The sequence below is a fragment of the Solanum tuberosum genome, unplaced genomic scaffold (genome assembly GCF_000226075.1).
Source record: "Solanum tuberosum cultivar DM 1-3 516 R44 unplaced genomic scaffold, SolTub_3.0 scf00005, whole genome shotgun sequence".
NCBI lineage: Eukaryota > Viridiplantae > Streptophyta > Magnoliopsida > Solanales > Solanaceae > Solanum > Solanum tuberosum.
This window is the reverse complement of record NW_006238931.1, coordinates 2,149,323-2,166,316: the sequence shown is the minus strand read 5'-3', so window position 1 is coordinate 2,166,316 and position 16,994 is coordinate 2,149,323.

Sequence of the window (16,994 nt, the reverse complement as noted above, 5' to 3'; positions counted from 1 at the left end):
TCAATTAGATCATAATTTAAAAGAACCCGTGAGATTGGTAAAAAACCCTAATTTCAATTGGAGATTCTAACTTGTAAAATTGGGGAATTCAGGAACCCTATGGAGGAAAGGACTCCATAGGTGAATACTATCATACCTTGATGAAAAAAGCTCACAATTAATGGTGCATTCGGAGACTTGATCTTGAAACCCTAGCCTTCTTTTTCAAGCTTTAGAGAGAAAAATATTGTGGAAGACTTGATCAACTTTTGGGATTTTATGAAAATGAGTTCAGTTAGGTAATTTGGGGGTAAAAACATTTATATAGGGTCTAGGATAGAAGGTAAAACAACATAGTGTTGGGTTAGAATAATTTGGAAAAATCACAAAAGCCTCCCCTAAAATACTATTGACTCAACCTACGTCTCATACCTACGGTCCGTAGGTCAAGTACTGGGACCTAGAATTTTACCCATTTTCGACGGATCCCATGTACATTCCGTTGGTCTTCCTATGGTCCGTACATGCCCTCTATCGTTTCCCACTTAGACCTTCAAAATTTCACCAAGTTCGGGCTCACCTATGAGACCTACCTATGACTCATAAATATAATGTGAACCATCCTGGTGGACCGTAAAAAGGGTATTGGAACTTGACTTTTGAAAATCATTTTACTTTCCACCTACAATTCCCACCTACGGCCTGTAAGTGAACCTACGGTCTGTCAGTGGGTCAGTCAATACAAACACCAGTTCTACAAAAACCTAAATTTTTTCCTTATTTTCAAATTTGAGATGTTACAATATCTCCACCTCAGGAATATTCATCCTCAAATGGAACTGTAAACATCATAAAGAGGGGGGGGAACTAGACCTAACAGCCCAACATGAATGCAATCATATAGTACACACATATGAGGAGGAAAATCAACTCTAAGCTAAAGCATATTCAAACATCATTTCACAATGCATACATGCAACTCATGCTCAAATTCACATAAACATAGGGAAATCAATCAAGTTACCTCATTTTCACAAAAATCAAGTTTTCATGAGCATGCTTGCATGAAGAAATGTGAGAATGACTAAGATATAAGGATAGACAATGAGGAACTAAATACCTCAAGCTAGAATGGGGTCGGAGGAGAAGAGATAAGGAAAACGGGATTTCATACTGGCCTCGAACTCGGCCTCCCAAGTAGCACCCTTAACTAATTGATTCCTCCAAAGAACCTTCACGGAAGCAACTTCTTTGTTTCTCAACCTTTTAACTTACCGTTCCAAAATCTCAACCAGAACTTCTTCATAAGAAAGATTCTTCTTAACTCCCAACCTCCTAAGGGAATTATGGATGCCAGATCTCCAAAACATTTCTTTAACAATGATACATGAAAAACTAGATGCACTGATGCCAAATCATTCGGTAGTTCAGGTTATTAAGCAACTTTACCAATACGCTTCAAAATCTGATATAGGACTACATATCGGGGACTAAGCTTCCCTCTCTTTCCATATCTCATCACACTCTTTATGGGGAAAAAATTTCAAGTAGACCCAATCATGAACATCAAACTCAAGGTCTCTCCTTCTAACATTAGCATAGGACTTTTGTCGACTTTAGGTCATTTTCAATATCTCTCTAATAAGACAAACTTTATCCATAGCCTCGTGTACTAATTCGGGACTTATCAAAGAAATTTCACCCACTTCAAACCAACCTATAGGAGACCTACACCTCCTACCATATAGAGCTTCAAATGGAGCCATACCAATGCTGGAGTGATAGTTATTATTATAAGAAAACTCAATTAAAGGCAAATTATCATCCCAGTTACTCTTAAATTCAATTACACACGCTCTCAACATATCTTCCAAAAATTGGATAGTACGCTCTGCGTGCCCATCGGTTTGCAGATGAAAGGTCATACTAAGTTTAACACGAATATCAAGACCCTTTTAAAAAGATTTCCAAAGTTGAGACGTAAATTATGTACCACGTCGGAGATAATGGATAAGGGAACTCCATGCAACCTAAACATTTCTCTCAAATATAACTTAGCATCGTCCTTCGCCGAATGAGAAACCTTAATGAGAATGAAATGAGTTGATTTCATCATTCGATCTACAATAACCCAAATTGAGTCATGTTGTCGCCTGGTGCGGGGTAAACCAACAATAAAGTCCATACTCAAATATTCCCACTTCCAAGTAGGAATACTAATATCTTGGGACAAATCTCCCAGCTTTTGATGCTCAACTTTCACTTGTTGGCAATTAGGACATTTAGCCACAAATTTTGTAATATCCTTCTTCATACCATTCCACTAATAGACCTCCCACAAGTAACGGTACATCTTGGTAGCTCCAGGGTGAATGTAATATCTAGAACTATGGGGGTTTGATAGAATCTACTCCCTCAAATCATCAACATTGGTAACACACAAACGACCATGATATCGAAGCACACCATCTCCCCATTGGGAGAAAGCCTATACGAACTTTTTAAGCATCGTTTCCTTCAATTCAATAAAACTCGGATCAAGACCTTTCTTGGCTTTCATATCTGACACAAAAGACTATTCTTAACCATTATTTACGATAACACCGCCTTTGGTAGAGTCAACCAACCAAACACCTTAATTGGGCCAATCTATGAACATCTCACACCAACTCTTTTTTATGATTCTCAACATAAGAAACACTACCCATCCATAACCAACAACGAGCATCACCCACCACATTTGCCTTACTGATGTGATAGAGAACACTTATGTCATAATCCTTTAGTAACTCAAGACACCTTCTTTGGAAAAGATTTAGATCTTTTCTGTTTAAACGCATATTGAAAACTTTTGTGGTCGGTAAACATATCAACGTGGAAACCATACAAGTAATGCCTCCATATCTTTAACGTAAAGATAACCGCCACCAATTCTAAATCGTGGGTAGGATAGTTTTTTCATGATTCTTAAGTTGTCGTGAAACATAAGTAATAACTTTCATATTCTACATAAGAACACACCATATCCCAACTCTTGAAGCATCACAATAAAACACAAATCTATCAGATCCTTCCGTTAAAGTCAACACCGAAGTAGAGGTAAGTCTATCTTTCAATTCTTGAAAACTCTTTTCACATGCTTCGGACCATACAAACTTAACCTTCTTTTGGGTCAATGCCATCAATGGAGATGCAACTGAAGAAAACCCTTCAACTAACCTTCTATAATAACCAGTCAATCTAAAAAAACTTTGAATATCTAAAGGGGATAGAGGTCTAGGCCAACTCCTAACTACATCCGTCTTCTTAGGATCTACCTCAATACCTTACCAGAAACAATTTGACAAAGAAAAGCCACGGATCTTAACCAAAAATCCCATTTGCTAAACTTTGCAAAGAGTTGTTGGTCCTTGAGAACTTACAATACAATCCTTAAGTGATCAGCATGCTCATCCTCACTCCTTAAGTAAATCAAAATATCATCGATAAACACAATCACAAACATATCAAGGTATTGTCTAAACACCATATTCATCAAATCAATAAATGTGGTTGGAGTATTAGTCAATTCAAAGGACATGACCAAAAACTCATCTATCCTCGGGGAGGATATCTTTTCTTAATGGTAACCTTGTTCAATTGGAGGTAGTCAATACACATTCGAAGTGAACCATCTTTCTTTCGATCAAACAAAACTGGAGCACCCCATGGAGAGATACTCGATCGAATAAAACCCGTATCCAACAAATCTGTCAATTGCTCCCTTAGCTCCTTGAGTTCTGAGGGGGCCATACGATAAGGAGGAATAGAGATATGTTGTGTATCTAGGAGAAGGTCAAAACCGAAGTATATTTCCCTTTTGGGTGGAAGACCGGGTAAATCAAAAAGAAAACTTCCGGAAACTCATTAACAATGGGGACAAACTCAAAAGTAGGGGTTTCGGAATCCATATCCCTAACCCGAACAAGATGGTATATGCAACCCTTATAAATCATTTTCCTAGCTTTAAGACAAGATACAAACTGACTCTTAGGCATATAATTTCCCCCTTCCCACTCTAGGATGGGTTCACTTGGAAAATGAAACTTGACTACTTGGGTTCTTCAATCAATAGAAGCATAACATGTATGCAGCCAATCCATACCAAGAATAACATCAAAATCTAACATATCAAGCTCTACAAGATCAACATGAGTAACTCTATGGGATAAAGAGACGGGACACTTTCTGTAGACTCTCTTTGCCACAATAGATTTACCAATAGGGGTAGAGACAGAAAAAGGTCTAGCAATACATCCAGAAGAATATCAAACCTCATAGCCACATATGGTGTCACAACAGGCAAGGTAGCACCGGATCAAGTAAATCATAAATATCAAAACGGAAGACTTTCAACATATCGGTAACCACATCAGATGAACCCTCTTGCTCATGACGGGTCAGAAGTGCACAGAATCATTTTGCCTTGGAGCACTTGAACTTGAACCACTAAGTGGAGCTTGCCGACCTTCTCTTCCCTTAGCTTTAAGTGATGGACAATCCCTTATCTTATGACCACTCTTACCACATCTGAAGCAACCATTTGTACCAGCTAAGCATTTGCCCTCATCCTTCCTTCCACATTTAGCACAAGTAGATGATCCACCATTTCCTCCTTGAGGTTTAGGGTTAGACATCTTATGATTGTTAAATTAAGGAGGAGTATTGGTAGGCCAAAAAGCCTTGTCGAAACTTAGAGCAACCATGTCCATCGGACAACAAACTTTAAAAGTCACCATCACTAGTCTTGGCCCTCGTTGACTTCCTTGACTCTTCCTTAAGTTTCTCCTCTTCGATTTGTTGAGCATGAACCATTAGGAAAAAATGATTATATCATAGATAGGCATGACGGTATGACAATCCTTAACCACCATTTCAGACACACCCAAAACAAACTCACTCATCATTTCCCTTGGATCGGTAATCATAGTTGGAGCATATTGAGAAAATTATGTGAACTTCAAAGAATATTCCTTCACACTCATTTTTGCTTGACAAAGGTTGATGAATTCAAGTACCCTTTCCTCCCTTATCTCAAGGGGAAAGAACCTATCAAGGAAAATAACCTTAATTTTCCCCCAATTAAGAGGACCCGCATCAACCGCCCTCTCTTCTTTCCATTGATTGAACCACACTTAAGCAAAACCCTTAAGTTGATAAGAGGTTAATTCTTCCTTTTTCCACCGGTGTCACTCCCATTATCATCAACACATTATACACCTCATCGATGAATTCTTGAGACTCTTTCTCAACCTTGGAATTATGAAACTTCCGAGGATTCATTCTGGTGAAGTCCCCCACTCTAGTTGTCGATGTACCCACATTTGGGTTAATGGGGACCACAGCCTCCCTATTGGATTGAGCTATCATGGCTTGGGCCAACACTTAAAAAGCTGCCCTAAACTCCGCATTAGTCACTTGTTTAGCCAAATGGTTGACCGGAACTTGAGGAGCTTCTCATTCCACATTCTCTCTCGCATTCCTCCTAGAATATGCCCTTCGAGTGGCCATATCCTAAAAGTATCGGATAAGGAATAGGAGAGAGACTATAGAGTTAAACTCTATCGCACGACTTAAGAATAATAAAAGAAGTGGATTTTCCTAAACATCTTTTAACCTCTCATTCATAAATGTGGCACGCCTCACACTTATGAACAAGACTCTACTCGACATGGCTTATGAGACTTTCAAGGACCTTTCTACATCTTGTGCTCTAAATACAAAGTTTGTCACAACCCAAAGTACACCCTAGATGTGACATGTCGTATAAGACCCCTAGAGGACCTATACAAGCCACTTAGCATACATTGTAAAAGATAATAGAAAACCAAAAGAGTTTAAGAGTAGAATTTCAATAAAAGAGTTCGAAAAAAAGTAGCAGAAGTCTAAACATAAGTCTCTAAGCCATCCATTACATCAAAGGACTGATTGGGACATAACGCATACATCACATAAAATATCCAAAAATGAAAATACATGAAAGAAATAAAAGAATCACGATCCTCGGAACATGGAGACTCACCAATCTTCAAATCTCTAAAAGAGATCACTAGCCACGAATATGGGGAGTAGGAGTATCGGACCCTACAATAGTGAAATAATGTAGGTAAAAGTATGTGTTAGTACATGGAATGTACCAAGTATGATAGCAATGCATAAGAGTTATGAAATCATGCCAAAAGGGGACTTTACATAGCATGAAATGACCAAGATAAATCATAGGATAACATGTTATAAAACATCATTCAAAACCATGGTCAATGCAACCTAAAAAACTTTAAAATTCTTCTGAGATACTTTTAGAAAGTAACCTTAGTTCATTATTTGTGGGAGATTTTCCTTTATCTGACATATAGACCATGTGAGCTATAACATGGAATCTAGTGTCATGCCCACACCAAAAAGAGATGTCCTTACTTGCCAAGGTAAGAACAAATGAACTTCTAGCTTTCGTGGATCCACTAGCTAATGTCTATCTAAGACAATCTATGGTAACACATAGCTATGGGATAGGAAGATTGCTACTAGAACTCGGCCTCAACTACGGGGGAGCTTCCATCTCAATATCCTCTCGGTGCTAAGCATAAATCCCATGTATTAGTCATTAATCTTAACTTATCTTATTATCTATGGAAGGGCACATCAAGTATTCAATCCAATCTAGATTTCATCAGAATAGCTTCTAAAGCTTGATTCAACTTAGGTGAAAAAACCTTTCAACCTTATGAATCTTTTATGTGAGAAATCCTTTCACAAAACAATAACAATATTGATGCTTTAATCTCAAACCAACCTTAAATCATTTTCATCACTTTCATAAAGAACATGCACATCTTCATAAGTTCATCTTTCCTCTTTCAAAAGCTTCATCATATGATCAATTCTAGAAATCATGGATCATGTATGGTTCATGTGCATTCATCTTAAAATCATGTAATTATCTCAATTCATGCATAAAAAGACATAAAATAATCAATTAGATCAAAATTGAAAAGAACCCACGAGATAGGATAAAACCCCTAATTTCAATTGGAGATTCTAACTTGTAAAATTGGAGAATTTAGGAACCCTATGGAGAAAAGGACTACATAGGTGAATACTATCATACCTTGATGACAAAAGCTCACAACTAATTGTGAATTTGGAGACTTGATCTTGACACCCTAGCCTTCTTCTTCAAGCTTTAAAGAGAGAAATATTGGGGAACAACTTGACCAACTTTTGGGATTTAAGGAGAATCAGTTCACTTGGGTAATTTGGGGGGAAAAAAGTTTATGTAGTTTTTAGGATAGAAGGTAAAACGACAAAATATTGGGTTAGAATAATTTGAAAAAAAACCCAAAAGCCCCTATTAATATAACTCCTAACTCGACCTACAGTCCATACCTACGGTCTGTAGGTCCACTTACGGACCATCCTGGTGACTCGTAGGTCAACTTCAAGGACCTATAATTTTACCCATTTTCGATGGATCCCATGTATGGTCAGTACATGCCCTCCATCATTCCCAAATTAGACCTTTAAAATTTCACTAAGTTTGGGCTCACCTACGACACTTACCTATGACTCGTAAATAGAATGACGAACCGTCTTAGTGGACCATAAAAAAGGTACGAGAACTTGACTTTTGAAAATCATTTGACTTGCCACCTACGGTTCCCACCTATGGCCTGTTAGTGAACCTACAGTCTGTTGGTGATTCCATCGGTATAGACACCAGTTCTAAAAAACCTGAAATTTTTCCTTCTTTTCAAATTTGAGGTGTTACACTCAAGCTCACTTTAGCTCTTTGACTAATGCAAGAATATGTTTCAACAAATGCATTCAAGTGCCCTCACATAAAGAACAATTTCATGCTCTCACAAAGAAAATCAACAAAGGTAATAGGAATCAATGCAACTCTCACTCTCTCAAAAGAGAAATACATGCAAGCTTTGTCTTATAGGTTTGCCCATATTTTCCAATCATTACACAACCTGGTTCATGCAATATCTCAAGGGTCTTTTAATCTTGTAATGGGGCTGAAAGTTAATACATGGTCAATTTGGATTGGTGACTTTACCTTTTCAAAGCATTGTTGCAATCATCATCACCTATTCTCAAGTTATTATTCTTATTTTTCATTTGAGAATTCAAAACAAGACTTTCCACTCAAATTATTTGGAACTCTCCTTTATTTCATTCACTTCTATTTTTCATTTTCATTTCCCATCAAACTGATGACAACTACACATACATTTTCTTTATAAGGAGGGGTTCCTTCTTTTTTATAAAACTTTCAAATTTTGGTTCTCATTTCTTCTTTCTTTGCCCTTCACCTAGCTCTCGTTCATCATTCCTATCAAAACCCCACACTTAGGCTTTTGACCTAAGTTGTCTATTCAAACATCACAATACTTCAAAAGGATTTTAGCTGAGAAGGTAGGGAATATTTGGTTCAAGAGGCTTCTTTGGGTTGTCAACAAATATGTAAGGCTCAATTGATGCCAACATAGATTCACACCCTCATAAGGTAGTCACAATCGACTTTATAGAAAAGTTGGCTTCCTCATTGAATTTTTTCCCAAGATCATGTCCCATATTTACTAAGATTCAACCGACTAGGCTTACAAGGAAAATTCTACGACTCCACATACATGTTTTCAAGTAAAACTTACCATGCATGGCACTTCGAAATACACTCATCTATTACATCCCGAAAAGATCAGAAGTGTGTGTGTGATGTTCATTGCAAGGCTCATATCCAAATGCAGCTAGTCAACAAAAGATTCAAAGAGATCATTGAAAAGTGTAACCCCATCAATTCCATTCTCACAACACCAACACTACGCATCATGCTCATCATCAGTACTATTTAAGACATCGATATTGAACAAAATTGATTCTCAAATTGTATCAATCAAAACCTTAAGCGTTTCACGATTTTAGAGAACTCATAGGGGTAACATTTATCAAGAGAGAATGAACAATGAAGCAAAGAGGCAAACTTTCCCGAAAGAGAATCACTCTAACAGAAACAAAACATTAACTACAAAAGTTCAAAATACGAAATAAACAAAATACAAGCAAAAAGAGAAATATTGGCATGAATTCCCTCACCCAACCAAAAATAAAAAGTAGTGTCCTCAGTGCTTAATAAATGAAATTCTAGGAGTTTGAGATATAGATTCCCCCTTACAGGCTACACCTGTGGAGCACTCTCTTCTGAAGTCTCTGCTGGAGAAACCTCAAGTGGGGTATCAATGTCTGGAAACAGGATAATGGGAAGTGGAAAGGAACGCTCGGTTTGGGCATCAGTGGCCGACTCAACAAAGGGAAGTATGAGGGAGTTTGGGGGGACTCCACTGGACCCAACAACTAAAATATCTCAGATAAACCTCTCTAAGGTAGTCTGAATAATGACCTCATCAGTCTCATGAAATTTTGTCAAGGTCTTAGCAATCCCATGCTCGTCCTCTCTCAACCCCTACTTATCATTCTCCTCAGCAAACTCCTCAACCTTACCATTTACATCTACAGTGACCTAAGGAACAAAGAAGAAGGTGCAACACTAGACATCTAGGGGCAACAACATCTGAAAGGGGAATATCGCCCCAAAGTGTCGAGATGTCCATGGACTGAATCTGTACCACCTCAGCCCTCAATATGGCAACCTTAGCCCTAAGGGTTTCCAAAGCACTGGAACTACCCTTGGTCTTCTCCAAAACTGCTATCCTCGCAGTCAAATCATCTAACCTCAGAGGTGGCCCTTAATAATCCTCTCACACTTGACCACCCGCTCAGTCAGAGGATCCAAGGAATTTTGGATAGCCTAGTCAATGAGTTGGGAAAGTCTTGCTCAACCCAAGAAACTTTAACGTCCGCTGATCGGGCAAAACTTCCCATTTGGTATATAAAGACATGGGTCAATATAGGACGAGAAACAAAAGAAGAAAAAGGCCTGATGAGTCCAAGATTTGGACTCATTTAGGGCTATATTTATAAAGATATAGTGTCCTCAAATGCTTACTTTATGCCAGTAACTGATGTAAAACCCTTGATTTCTAGGTATATGGATTGAGGAACAAAGCAAGGACACTAATTTGGAAAAAAGAATAAAGCGAGTTGAAAGAATGAAGAAACACAAGCCTGGTGATCACCAAGTCCACTTGGTGAGTCGTCAAATGTCCATTTGACCACTTAAAGTTCCAGTGTACCAAGCCCTGAGGGAATAAATCAAGTTGACGATGGAAAAGAGCCGTCGGTGAATCGTCGAGTAGTTCCGTGATGCAGTAATGGATCGCCCAATGTTACAGAACTCGAGGATGCTGAATGTCAAGGAAGAAAGGCGATGAAAGTGACCAAAGGGCGGCTTGCCGAGTGGTTCGGCGAGCCCGACTTATTTCACCAAGTGGTTCTTCACACCATATTTTTGGCGACTATAAATATATTTTTGAACGTTTAGTTTACTATCTATGTATCTATTGAGTAGATATCTAATTTTCAATATATCGAATATTCTGAGACTGAGACAAGTTTTCTCTAGTTTTCCTTTAGCTATGAAGAATTGAAGCTTTTCACTTTTGAGAAATTAGAAGTGGGTCTTTGAGATTCTTCGAATTGGACCATTGTAAAGACGAAATCAATCTTACCAGTTGATAGAATTTCAATTTGGTAACGATTTTTATCTTTTTATGATGTCTAGCTAAAACCCCAATTCTTGGGGTGCATTTATGTCATTATGGGCTGATTTAGTTTATGGGTATTGCTAATTGTTAGTTTAAATGTTGTTTAGAAGTGAGTTCAACAAGTAATTGTGGTTAAATTTAAGAATTGCAGTTGCAAATTCAGTTCTACCATTGTGTTTTTGGCTTACTACAGAGAGAGGTTTTAAAACTAAGATTATTGATTGATGGTCTATGGGTATTGGGTTGCCATGGGTTCAGCGAGAGACAGTGAATCCTAAACCTAATTCCACATATTCAGCTCGAGTGAGTGAATGGACTAAGGTGTGGGATGTTCTTATTTTGCATGCTTGTTGATGTTAGAGAGAAATCGACTTGATTCGGGGTAAATTGTTTGAGAGAAAGTTTACCTCCTCTATAGTCTAGCTTACTCACTAATATTTAGCTATTTTCTAATAGTTGGAATTACCCATTTGTCTATATTAGCCTATAATCGAATCACATCCCAAGAACCCGTCTCATTATTGTTATTTCGTATTGTTTACCACTTTAGTAGTTGGTAATCAAAACCAAAACCCCCATTTGACATTCGTGTCAACCCATAATTTGAATGATGTCTTTATTCGATAATTGTTTTTCCTATGACTGATTTGACCATATTTGTACATCTCAATTGATTCTCAAACACGTGCGACACCCTGTGGGATTCGAACCCAACTCATTTAGTTGGGTTATATACTGACTAGCGATCGTTGACACTTAGAATTGGATGAAGTGTCCTTGAAATGTTAATCAAAATGGCGCCGCTGCCGGGGATTAGTGTTGCTTGAGATTCTTTTGGTGAAGTTGAATTTTGTTCTTTTTAGTCATAGTTTAATCTACATACTTTTAGTTTTGGTTTGTGTGTTGCTTGCTTAAAACAGAAGGAATGAGCATGTCTTGTAGCAACGGTACCCAAGTGGACTACCTCCTTCAGAAATGATGATTCTTAGGGATAACATCCTAAATTTCAAGCAACTAGAGGGTGAGTCAATCCATGAGTTGTGGCTGAGATTTAAGATAATATTTCTATAATGCCCAACTTATGGAATCTCAGATAAAATGCTATTGAACTGCTTCTATAGAGGTTTTGGTCCTGAGAACAGAGGATTGGCTGACCAACTTTCTGCGGGTGGTCTAATACGACAGCCCTATGCAATAGCAACCCAACTCCTTGATCACATGACTAAGACCCACAAGGATACAAAGACGGACCAGAATTTGGCCGCCATGCTGACTCAGCTAGATCTCCTAGACAAAAAGATTATGGAATTAGAGGTACCGTACAAAAAGAAAGATCGGTACATTCCCCCTCCAGAGCGTATAAAGCCCAAGAATTACTAGGGTGGACAAGTAGAAGAGATACTCTTACTCATTCTCCACAAAGTCGAAGAACACGACAAAGTGTTGAAAGAGATAAAAGAGAATGTCTCAATGATGAATCAAATGATTGTTTCTCATTCCATATCTATTCAGCTACTGGAGACCCAAATGGGTCATGCATTGTCTCGTCTCTACCCAAGATAAAAAAGGGGACTGCCTAGTGACACTACGGCAAACCCTAGAAATGAAATTTTAGTAGGGATTTGCATCGTGCCACGATGTTAATTAAGGATCTTCTTGGGAGGCAACCCAAGTTTTACTGCTTTATTTTTGTTTTAGAAATAATCGTGTGTTGATTGTGCAGGTTGAAGTGTAGAATGTGTTTGAAAAGTGCAGGTTGGTGGGCCTATGGACTAGTCGGCGGATCGCCGAGCAGGTCGGCGATCCTGACTTAGTCTGTTGTTTAGACCCCCCACATTAACTGGAGGTCCTGTTAAACTTGGTGAGGTAAGTACCCATTGGCGTGTCGCCGAGTGGTTTGGCGATGAAAATTAATGTCGCCGAAAGGGTGAGAATTGGACGGTTTTTAAAAGGCCAAAGGTTTAAATTTCAAACTCTTTCACATTCCCTCACTTTTTAATTTCCTATAATCACACCCGCAATCTATATTCTCGTATTTTCTTGCTTTTTGGTTGCTGATCCTGTATTTGGAGTTGGATACTTTGCCACCTAGCATTTATATTCATATATTCGGCATCAAATGTTGGTTTTCCGAACCCCAAACCTCGTATTTAGCGGTTAAACTCATTTGAAATCATTTTGTTCTTAATGATGTGTGTTGGGCCTCTTTGAATCTGTATTTGTGTGCTTTCCTGCCTGTTTTAATTTCGATTATCATGCCTAAAATGCCTAATTGTTAATTTCCCGAGTTTCGTGCCTTAAAAGTGATCATAAATTTTTGGGTTGTTCTTAATTGTTGAATGGATTTAGTCGAGTGAAGTCTGAGTAACCCAAATTGTGCTAAATGACATACTTTACCCAATGATTGAGCGTTCGACATCATTCTTGAGGGCTTAAGTCGTCAAATGGCCAATTTTTGCCAAACCGGGGGAAATCTGTACCTCGGTGGCATGGGTCTTATGGGTTTGAGTCTAATTGAGTATCTTTATGCTTTGATTTTATTTTCGGGGGCTACGGGGTTGATTTTGGAAGTTGGGGTACAAAGTAAGCACGTTGGGCAGTTTGGCGAGGTGGGTTGAGCTCGCCGAACCACTCGACGGTTCACCGAAGCCCCCTAGATTGCCTTTAATTTCTTGGGTTTGGATGCTTTTAGTTTTGTAATATTCGGCAAGAAGCTTGAGTAGTGCACCGAATATCTTCTTCGATCGCCCTTTCGCACCCCTAACCCCTAAACTACACTGTAACTTTCAGCGGACTTGTCTGAGATCGTCGAATTATGTTGGTGATTCACCAAAAGTCCCCTCCCATCGCCTACATGCCATTTTTCTGGAAAATTTTGAAGTCAATCCTTTCGGTGAGCCCGATCTAGCTCGCCAAAGTGATTCAGCGAGTCTGTCTGCAATATCATTTATGTGATTTTTCTTGAAATATTTCTAACTTTCTACGATGTTTTTGCAGATATGGCTAGAACCAACTTGGACATGTTCCCCCGTAAAAGAGAATGGGGCATAGTGATAAATGAAGGGGCAGCCAATCCTCCTAAAAAAGGAAAGACGTCACCTCCTAATAGAGGCAAGGGTAAGGGAAAGAAGCCCATATCTGAGATTCCGGAGCACAACTCAGGCAGCGAGGGAGAGTCCTTTGACTCCCAAGCTGAATTTTCTGAATCGAATGACGACCAACCTCTACAGTCCCTGAGGGAAGAAATCCATGCTAGGTCTCACCCAAACTCGTCGGGAGTTCCAGAGGCCACCTCTCCGCCAACTGATATATTGCCAGCTCCGGCACCGATTGTGGTTCCAGAGCCACCAGTATAGGGTCCCCTCCCCGGCTACTCAATAGACTTAAAGTTGAGGGACTGAGGACGATTTTGGAGGAAAAGATGATGTCTATGGAAGGTTTAGTGGGCACATACTCTGCTGTGAGGGACACGCTCCAGTTTCACCGGTTCGAGTAGTTCACCAGGCCCCGAGGCCCCTATATTCCTACATGGTTCTGGGAGTTCTACGCAGCATACGGTGAATTGGTACGAAAGGGCAAGAAAAAGGCCAGCACTTTCAGGCCCACAGGGTCCGTCATAGTACGGGGGACAGTAGTGAGATGCAGCCGCGTTCATACCAACGTTGTATTGGATAGAGGGTCAGTCTTTGACTGCCCAAATTTGGCTACCACTAGACTCCCTTGAATGATCTCAAGGGCTCGCTTGCATCCCTCATCTCTAACACCACCCCAAGGTGAATTGAGGCAGGAGTTCTGATTGAGAAGAATGAGATGAATGTAGTTGCGCGATACTGGTTTGGATTCATTAGCAACTCAGTTATGCCATCCCATAATGAATCCATCATCCACCATCCTAAGGCGACCTGCCTTGGGTCCATCATCTCTCGGAGGAGCATTGATTTGGGACTCATCATAGAGCAGGAGATGGCCATGAGGGACAAGCAAAGCCAGACGTCCCTTCCATTCCCGGTCTTGATTACAGAATTGTGCTAGCGTGCTGGAGTACCACGTGATGAGAAGAGGGATATTGAGGTCACACCCACATCCTCCACAAACATCTGGCGTATAAAGGTTGAGTACATTCGGGAGGAAGTAGACAGGAGGAGAGAAGCTCCGGTGGACGCATCCCAGAGGTTGATGTTGAGAGGATACCTGCAGAGGCACCTTTGCCTACTTAGGCCTTCGGGCCCTCAGTTACCCATGCTTCCACTTCCTCCCAGGCTCCTACTGCATCTACTACTTCCCAGCCCAACAGGATTACTCAGGCCATAATCCTGAAGATGGGCCACTTAGCCCATTCTACGAATGTGACGGCTACTCGATTGGAGGTTGAAGTACTGTGGATGATTGAGAGTGTTATCCTTGCTGCACTAACACCCCTCCAAGCATATATTGACACTCTCACAAAGAGAGTTGAGACTTGTGAGAGTAGACAGGGGGAGACTTCAGAAGTGACAGCTCTTAAAGCCGAGGTTGTTGATTTGCGAAAGGATGTGGACTACATGTAGTCCACAGTCTTCACTTCACTTCTGGAGGCAGCTGATGATGTGGATGCACCAACGACTTCTGAGATTCCTCCATCCACCACCAGAGGCGTGCATATGGATGATATGGCAACTGATGAGTCGTAGGTAGAAACTGACGAGTAGCAGATAGAGGTGCCATAGGAGACCATTTATGGGGACCTGCCAGACCTAGATGAGACGATTGTATAGTCGGTGATTCAGACATCGCTGACAGAGACGTCCATGGTAGGCTCTAGTGGAGCCAGTGCAGCTGATGTGACACCGAGCACTGATGCCCCGATAGATGGAGAAACTGTGTAGACAAGACATTTCCTTACCTCCATCTCTATCATTTTTATAGATTTTCTATCCTTTTGTTGCATTTGAGGACAAATTGCTTTTTATTTGTCGTGGGGTGAGGTATTTCCATACCTACCTCTTGTGATTATCATTTTTGTATATATATTGGGTTTTTGTGTGTGAATTGTGTTTTGGCACTGTTTTGTGGATGTTTGAGCTTGTGGCTTCCTTGTTTTAAAAGCAAATGGTTTTTGACCTTTCTAAAAATTTTGCCACCTCTTATTGTGTTTGATTATGGTTGTTCTTGTGCAAATTTGAGTGTCGGTTATGATCAATATCGATGACTTAAATAGTGCTCTTAATCGAACAAAAGTGAATGTACGGCTACGATGAGGCCAAATGAAGTTGCATAGACAATATGTGAACGTTTTGCATCTCGTTGTGACTAGCTGGTTATCGAATGGAGTCTCTTGTGATGAACATTGCACGCTAGCGAAACTGTGGAGTCTTGTTTAATATTGGTACCAATTCCTTGTGTGATGAGCTTACCGTGAACCTTGTGTGATGACACCTAGAATTTTCCCCATTGGTCCGGTTGACTAAGTGATACAACCTCTTGAAATGATCTTAGGCAACAATTTTGAAGAGTGAACCAATTTGACAATATACCTCTTTGTGGCCAACCTTGTGAGTGTGTAAACCTTGCTTGAACTCCCTTTCTGAGCCTTATCCTTTTCTTGGAAGAAACTTCATGCAATTGTAACCCTTTTTTATCCATTCACCCATAATCCTCATAAAGTGTGGTTTGTTTGAATAACCAACTTAAGCCAAAAGCCTAAGTTGGGGGTGTGGTGAAAGGAGAAGGTAAATTAAGAAGTGAAAAGAAGTCCCCTTTTGATCTATGGTTTTTAAAAATATGGAACCCCTACATACAAAAAAAAAAAGAATGAAAAAGTTGTGGAATAAAGTTGTGAAAGTTGCAAAAGAAATGGGTTGTTCGGTATTCCATGAAAAGTGAATAATGGGGTGAATTTTGAGCATGAATGAGAATGTTGAAGAAAAGGAAATAAAGTGATGTTCACACCACATTTCATGAGAATAGCAACCACCGAGCCTAAATGACCATATTTTTGCACTCAGCCCCGTTACAAGCCTTGGAAAGACCTTTTTTATCTTGAGTGAGCTGAAGTGAATGTTGATTAGAAAATAAGGGCAAATCTATGGGTGAAGTCATGCATGTATTCATCTTTGTGAGTGTGAGAGTTTTATGTGATTCTGGAACTATAATTTGTTGAAAAATTGTGTGTGAATATGGAATCATTCTTTTGTGAGGACATTTGAGCACCTTTGTTGAGTTTGAACTTGCATTTGAAGCAAGTATTATGAACTTGAGAATCTTTGATGATAATGAGTCACAACTTGAAACTTTGAGTGCATAATTGATCCTTGCATAAGTAAGTTGAGT